Below are 8,996 nucleotides of genomic sequence, written 5' to 3' on the forward strand. Positions count from 1 at the left end.
TCGCAAATAACGTAGCTTTCTATTGGTAAAACAATTTTCCAAATCGGTCCAGTAGATCCAGAGATTACCTCCTACAACCACACGAACTTTACCTCTTTATATTATTAGCATAGAAGTCTCTATTTCTCTTGGTCATACCACCACTCTCGAAGGACTGGACCGATTTTGCTAAGGGTAGGAGTAAGATAGAGAAGTTACAGGGTAGGGTAGGGTACGGATAGGGAAGCGTAGGGGTAGTGTAGGGGTAGGGTAGGTTTAGGGCCGGGTTTAGGGTAGTGGTAGGCTAGGGGTAGAGGTAGGGTAGTGGTAGGGTAGAGGTAGGGGTAGGATAGGGAAGTGGTAGGGCAGGGGTAGGATAGGCGTGAGATAGGGGTACGGGTGTGATAGGGGTAGGAAAGGGATAGGGTACGGGGAGGGTAGGGATAGGATGGGGGTAGGGTGTAGGTAAGGTAGGGGTAGGGTAGGGGTAGGTTTGGGGTAGGGTAGGGGTAGGGTGGGGGTAAGGGTAGGGTAGGGTAGATGTAGGGGTTGGGTAGGGTAGGGTTGGGGTAGTGGTAGGGTAGGGTAGGGTAGGGGTAGTAGTAAAGTTGACATCGAAATTTACGCGGACGAAGTCGCGGGCGTCCGCTAGTATAATATAAAATACTTATACATGCAGCTCCACGAATGCAGCTGTTCGTCCCATATCCGAGGTCCGGGCGTTCGTCGGTGGGCGGGTGTTTGGTCAGCGCCTGAGATATACATATGGCGTGTTTAACTGTAACATGCTTAAGCGTAGGGTTGACACAAATATTATTTTCAATCATTTATTTTTAAAATCATTATAATCGTTTAAAATCCAGGGCGCACATTTCAAGAACTGGTTCAACAATGCGCTGTTTCGAGCCCAATATCCAACACCAGTGTACACCAAGGCCACCTTAGTGGGCAGACTGGGGCAACTGCCCCATCCCCCCCCCCCCCCAAGAGATAAAAAAAATATGCCATATGCAACGCAAATCTTCATTTTTTTTGTTGATTAGGAACAATACGATTTCCATGTGAGCATCTTTTTCCAGTCCTCTCAATAACTATTATTAGTGTATTTAAGATTTTCAATAAACAATGTAATTTTAGTTATAATATTTTGAAATTTGCATACAATTTTGTAGCGAATTGTATGCTTCAATATTTGTATCAAGATCTATTTCAGTTTGTTTCAATTTGAAATCCTCCATAACAACAACTTTACAATTGATATCTCCCTTATAGGCAATGGGTTGGCGAAGCTCTTTGTTTTTGGGTAAGGCTCATAAAATTGTTATCTATGTGGATATGGATATTTACAATTTGTAAATAAAGAAATTTGAAATCCTCCAACAACTTGGTAATTGACATCGCCCCGTAGGCAATGGGTTGGCGAACCTCTAGGATCATGGGTAAGATATGAGCTTATATAAATGTTACTTATGGAATAAGTACAAAAACTATTTTTTTCAGATCAGATCAGATCACAAAGACCCCAAACTAAAATTTAATTAAATTGAAAATTGGAAAAACAATTATATTTTGTATGTGCAGGTAATTATATGTGTTGAATCGAAATTTAAAATAGCAATTTAACGTTTACTTTGATAATATAATGCAAATACATTCCTAAACCCATGTCCAACAATTTATTCACAGATGGTTATGTCCCTTCCTTTTATAGTCAGATCAAAATTTAAAAATTGAATAGACAAATTAACATCATCCTTACCAAGATCAAACGGGGACACCAAACCTGTTTTATATCAAATACCTTTAATTTTATTTAAAACATACTGAAGTTATTCAAATCGAGATCAAAACTGTAACGGGAGATGCTGTGAATGGGTCAATAGGTTAACATGTCGCTATAACTTGGGGTAAAATGCTGAATAGGGTAAACCATAAAACGTGGGGTCAAAGGTTGAAATCAGATGACCGACGTCTTTTCATAAATATTCAAGATCAAAACAGTAACAGGGATACCTGTCACAATTGGATGGGTCAGCAGGTTAGAGATTAAGCTATTTGGGGTAAAATAGTAAATTGAATAATGACAACAATGGGTTTTTATAATGTTGAAGATCAAATTTGGATCAGGGATGCTGTGGATGGGTTAGAGGTTAAGCTATTTAGAGTAAAAATGTAAATGAAGTAATGACAACAATGGGTTATTTTAATGTATATCGTGAATACTTATTCAAGATCGAAATTGTAACAGGGATGCTGTGGATGAGTCAACGGGTAAGGTATTCAATAGTAGTAGGTATGGGCTAAATTCATAAAAAATACAACAATGGATTTTTGACAACAACCAATTATTGTTGTATTGTTTTTTTAGAAACAAGAAAATAAATGCTGTGGAAAGGTTAGATAGAGACTGAACTATTTGGGGTAAAATTGTAACTGAAATAATGGCAACAAAGTACCTACCTATTATTGCAATGTTTATATTATGAGTGTTTAAGATTTGTTACGAACAACACTTTAGTAAATAAACTATTTGTAGTAAAGACAAATATGGATTGTTGTAATGTTTCTCATGAATATTTGAGATCGAAACTTTAATATAATTGCATATGATTGTTCAACAGGTTAGATATTTTGTTTTTTTTAATTTACCTAATGTTTTTCATGATATTAAACTATTTGAAGTAAAGGCTACAATGAATTGTTGTAATATTTTTCATAAATATTAGAGACCGAAACTTTAACATGGTTGCTTTCATGAATATTTAAAATTGAGACTTCAACATGGTTATCATTACATGATCAGTAACATTTAAACATTTAACATTGGCAGTAGTAATAAAACTATTCGACGTAAAGATAACAATGAATTGTTGTAATGTATTTCAAATGGATGCTGTGATGACATAGGTTCTCGGCAATATTAGACACAGAATTATTTTCATAAAGACGGAAAAATTATTTTCATAAAGACAGGTTTCTACTTAAGAAACCTGAACTGGTAGCAACCCTAGTTCTCTCAAGGCAAGATAAGTAACGGGTACTGGAGCGTCGTGATGTAACACATTTGTAACGCAGATGTAAACACAGATAGGACAACACTACATCTGCAGCAGGATACGAGACGAGCTCGCAGGATATGGGACACTTAGTCCAAGAGGTCCTACTGTACTCCCTTATCTATTAGAGGTACCTACCATTGTTTTGATATGCATACTATCTGCCTATGTACGTGTTACACTCAATGATCGAAAACGCTCAGTGAGCGTTGTGATCACAGTAAAACATCCATCAACAACATAGCGAAGTTCGTTTTATGGCTCTAATGAAAACGCGCACGACACGTTGTTGCAAACACAGAAAGACCAAATAGCGAAATTCGTGTCGTGGCTGACATACTATTCGAACTCAACGCGTTGTAGCAATGAAAAAAAGCCATGGAATATTGTTTAATTACGACGCATAGTAGGTACTTTCCTTATCTTTAGGATATGGATCCTACTAGCTTTTCCGGCTGGAAAAGTTTTGATAGATAAGAAATATTTTTTATTTTATAAAATCACTGCATAACGAGAATTAAGAAAACTCTCAGGTAAGCAGGTTTCCTCACGATGTTTTTCCTTCACCGTCTGAGGCGCGCGATTTTTAATTTCTTAAAATGCATATACTTGACTGAAAACTCGGAGGTGCGTGCTCCGTACCGGATTCGAACCTACGCCCTTCGAATCGCAGCTAGAGGTACATCTCCACTGGGCTATCTTCATCACCAGGCTGTACATAGATATATATACATACTTCTTAGTATGTAATCATTATTTTAGCGATCCACTACAAGGTACCTCCCTCTCTATAAAAGAGAGGATATGGAGCTTAGACCCACCACGCCGCTTCAATGCAGCTTGGCGGGCTTCCCATCTCCGGGCTGAGAATTTTACTGAAAAGGAAAGTAGGTAGGTACAGTAGGTATTCCAGGACTTCGTAATTCGAACCTATGTCTACACTAATATTATAAAACTGAAGAGTTTGTTTGTTTGTTTGATTGAACGCGCTTATCTCAGGAACTACTGGTCGAATTGAAAAATTCTTTCATTGTTATGCCCATTTAATGAGGAAGGCTATATTATCCCTATATTCCTACGGGAACGGGAACCACGCGGGTGAAACCGCGCGGCGTCAGCTAGTAATATATATGAAGGCAGTTAACTACTAATATTAACTAATATTTTGTCTAAAATATCATCAAGCCGTTCCTATAGGGACCTTTAACCCTATATCAAATCGCATCGGTCCCTGAGCTCTAAGCTTTACCTATCATCTCGAAGCCTAACTAAAACCCTGTAGAACGCAATGGTAGAAGAGACCTATACGATTACGGGTTGGTTTCGAGTTCCCAGGGAAGCCAATGACCGTAAAGAATCAGTTTACATGAAAGGGTCGAATTGGCAAGGCTTGTTAACTCTTTGGTACAGTTGTAAAAGCAATGCGCTTAAAAAACACAGAGATTTTGGGTTCAATTCCATTTTTGGAGTGAAATTGTAACACACACCGCCCATTACAAAACACGCAGTCACACACACTATCATAACAGTTGGTAAATAATAATAATATACGGTACGCATGTGTGTGAACGGACACGCGTCAGCCAATGGTCAAGCGGTCACTCGTGTGAATGAGACGGCTATTTGAATATAATCATGTGCGAGTGAGATAGTTACTGGAGCGCTAAGACTTAACTTTTTATTTTATTTTTATTGGCATTTATTTTTACCTGACAACATAGGTATCTTCCACTTGAGAGGTCTGAATGAAATAATTAAAGACGGGACGGGTCCGTTTTTTTTATGTATGTTTATCTATACCTACTAAATGATTAAAGTTTCAGCTAAATCAATTAATCGACTGAAGTCCATTAAAATAGCGTTTAGTGTGAACCGATTTAATTAAAACACGATTAAAGGTAACACGATTAAAGTTTCAGCTAAATCAATTAATCGACTGCAGTCCATTAAAATAGCGTTTAGCGTGAACCGATTTAATTAAAAAAATAATAATGCACCTACCTTGCTACAATTTCCTTTCTTTCTAAAACTTCTTTAGCCACGTTACGCACTTTTTGGTTGGAAGAAATCTTACGGGTTCACATCCCAAGTGTGTGCCTTGACACTTTTTAGACGGATGCGCGAATATCGTGCGTTCGCGTCACCGTTAAGCTTGTAGCAATATATCTGTAGCTATACAGCTGACGTATGATGCAGTACTTACTGTGTGTATCTTATCTTATATGTTTTTGTACGATTATTATTAGAAACGTTTAATTAAACTAATTAAATATATTTTCACTTCTATCGGCAGTCCCTATAACCAATTTTTTTTATATTTTATTTATTCAGTAATGCCCGCTGATAAGCTAAAACCTATATAGATAGTCGCTTTATACTAATGGCATTAAATTGTAAATTTAACGTAGTTGTATTTTTCAAAGGATCGAAGGATTACCGCAGAATTACTATTGATTTGGGAGCGCACCCGCTTGGCCGCTTTTCAAATGAGCGGACCGTTGGGCTCTACAGAGAGTTGTTCTTACCACACACACATACAACACAAACGATGTTAGTAGAATTAATGTATGTAGAACTTAGATACTATAGTAAGTTCTTAGTTAGCCTATGTGATTTCGGATTGCGAGGTCTTGGGTTCAAATTATAGGATAAATGACAACCTAGTTGGAAGTTGGTAGTATTCCATACCCTTGCCTCGGAGAGTGCGTTAAGCTATCGGTCCGGATTAATAGGTTTCCTTAACATCTGATGAATATGATGACTACAATACTATTTTATAATATGCGAAAATGATTTTTTTTACCCATATTATTAATTTAAACAAATGCTCTTGATGAAAATATATTTTATAAATATGATAAAAAAATCTTTTGTAAAAATATGAATACTTAAATACGATAAAGATTTTGTCTGTTACACTTTGACGCCTAAACCACTGAACTTATTTAAAAATTCTTTTATAAAAATATACCAAGTTCATTATCGGCAAATAACATATCTTTGTTTAATTTCTTTATTAGGTACCAGATTATCACTTTTATAATAATTTTATAAGAGCAGTTAAATCAACTCAATACAATTTAAGCAGAAACTTCGCAAGACCCAACCTGAATTTATTAAGCTGGACCCTAGAAAGGTTTGCCGTATGCAGATAAGGGATTTATTTAGCGGAAAGGTCCGTCCCTGGGTTAGCTAAAACGCCTTTTGGGTCGCGATGACCAGGATTGGGACGAAATTTATTGTCGGCTTTTAGCTTTCCCGTTGATTTATTCGGCCTTACTGAATGAAATCGCGCCGGGCGATAATGTGGGGAGATTTGGTTGATATCAGGGTTTGCTCCATTTTACTAAGTGTAATTTTACATTTAGTTATAGACAAAATATCCTTAGCCCTACAGAAATGTAATATATTCATTATGTAAGAACAAGTAGTTATTTCATTGTCGCCTTTCCATGATTTTTACAAATTTAATGTTTCGATTTTTCCAATTAAATTAACAATGTGTTATTTAATTCGACTTGTGACACAATTATGCCCCACGATGAAGGAAAAAGATAAAGAAGTAGATCACAAATAAGATGGGATGACGATATTAGACAAGTGACGTAGAACAGACTGGCTGAAGATAGACAGGAATGGATGAGTTGTAGGAGGATTTTACTAATTGGCAAAAAGATTTGCAAAAACTAAGCAAGGAACCTACTACAATTAACGCATAAGTTTCTCATTTGTGTTTTTAGTATATTGATGTAAAAATTATAATCTGAATAACATGATATTATTTATTTCGGTTACATTTTATTTATTGCAGCACTATCATTGTTATCGTCGTCATCAACCCATATTCGGCTCACTGCTGAGCTCGAGTCTCCTCTCAGAATGAGAGGGGTTAGGCCAATAGTCCACCACCCTGGCCCAATGCGGATTGGCAGACTTCACACACGCAGAGAATTAAGATAATTCTCTGGTATGCAGGTTTCCTCACGATGTTTTCCTTCACCGATTGAGACACGTGATATTTAATTTCTTAAAATGCACACAACTGAAAAGTTGGAGGTGCATGCCCCGGATCGGATTGGAACCCACACCCTCCGGAATCGGAGGCAGAGGTCATATCCACTGGGCTATCACGGCTATCTACTACACTAGCTACACTGGGCTATCATTGTTATCATATAAATCTAATTCATATGCCTAAATTTGATTCCCAAATATTAAATTTAAATTGTCTGTGATACATTCCTTCATCATTATTAGCCGACAGACGGCCATTGCTGGACATAGGCCTCCTATATGAACTTCAAACACCACTGTCTCAAATGTCAACATCCAAGGGCTCCCGTAACCCACTTAAAGTCGTCACACTGCGCTTTCCGGTGTGGTGTATTCCAGCACCTTGGGACTCCAACGGTTCTTTGAACTATGAGCACCGCTCTTTGCTACTACAGCTTCGTAACTCCTTGAACTATCTCTCTCTCTCTCTCCTCTCATTTCCTTATTTCAGATTCGATCACGCAAAGATACTCCATAGTACCTACCCAGTTGAGACTTTATAATATAGTTACTGTTTTAATTAACTTAATTTTAAAGTTATTCATCTATACTGTAGGTTTTTCCATTTATTTTATTAGAATTTATCCTCACTGATAACAAAATGGACCCAATATTGGTTTGCGACGGACGTAGGACGCAGCGTGTACCAAGCGGCGGGCGGACGGTAAATGGCGCCAATTACGCACGGGCCGGACGTGATGTGATTCAAAATGGCTGAATGGGACAACGGGGCTAATGCAACGTGGATAAGAATATAAAAAATGTAAAACCTCTTCTAAATAATCTTCTAACCATATATATTAACGCAGTTTAGTGCATACCCAGTAATATAATATTATGAGCTTGGTTCTCAACTGGTAATTTTCATGATGTACCTACTACCTTCTTCAAAAAGAGAATAATTAAGGCAAAAGTACAGATTAAAGTAGGTACCTACCTTATTAATACAAACAACAGTAAGCATGTGTTTAGAATTCTCTATTTGTTTGTTTGTGAATTGAAATGAATGAAGTGACTAGTAATAATAATTCGGAAACCCACATAACACGAATTTATACTACATACAGGTCCAAAAAGAGTGTAAAAAATACTAATTGGTCGAATTTAAATGGTAACATTTTAGTGGCCTTTAATCTAATAAGAAATCAAACAGTGCCATCTGTAAACAACAACTACAAAATGTGATATTGGACTTTATGTTTAGTCCAACTACTTCCCAATAGATGGCGCCAATAAAACACCGTTCTGATTAAATACACAATCATAATCTACTAGCAACCGGTAAACAATACCAAAATATCCAAATATTATTCAATACGTGAGGATAATTGTGATTATGATCTATTATTATTATTACCTTATCTAGAATTCCTGGTGGTGTACCATGTACTTACTGACCTACCTAAATCTTGTTGGGGATTGGGCACAGATTAAAAATAATAGGCAGATGGAGCGCACGGAACTCCGAATATAATATTCAAAAACTAATACATACTCGGGTCAGTCAGTACGACACGGAGCGTCGCATCAGTGACTTTCAATATTATTAAAGAAAAATGACATCGTATGTTTTTAAATATTTTAAAAACGGTTTCATCGGCTTTACCACGCTCAAACGTTGTCAAAATGTTTCTACCTACTTTTTTTCCCTTAGACGGCTGCTTATTTTTGATGGATATTACTTATTTTTGATTTCGTATCCACACAATCCCGACGTTGCAACTCGGACGGCGCTAACCCAAAAGTTCGCCTATACACATGTACCTACCCGCTGGAACACGTGCGTTTTACGACCGAACACTATTGGATCGGCCGAGAATGAAGGCCTGCCATTTTTTACCCACACTGAAATATCGACTTGTAGGGACAACACTTTTGGGAAACCACTTTTCTGTTTTCGTTGAAAAA

This window comes from Bicyclus anynana, chromosome 16, assembly GCF_947172395.1.
Source record: "Bicyclus anynana chromosome 16, ilBicAnyn1.1, whole genome shotgun sequence".
Lineage (NCBI taxonomy): Eukaryota > Metazoa > Arthropoda > Insecta > Lepidoptera > Nymphalidae > Bicyclus > Bicyclus anynana.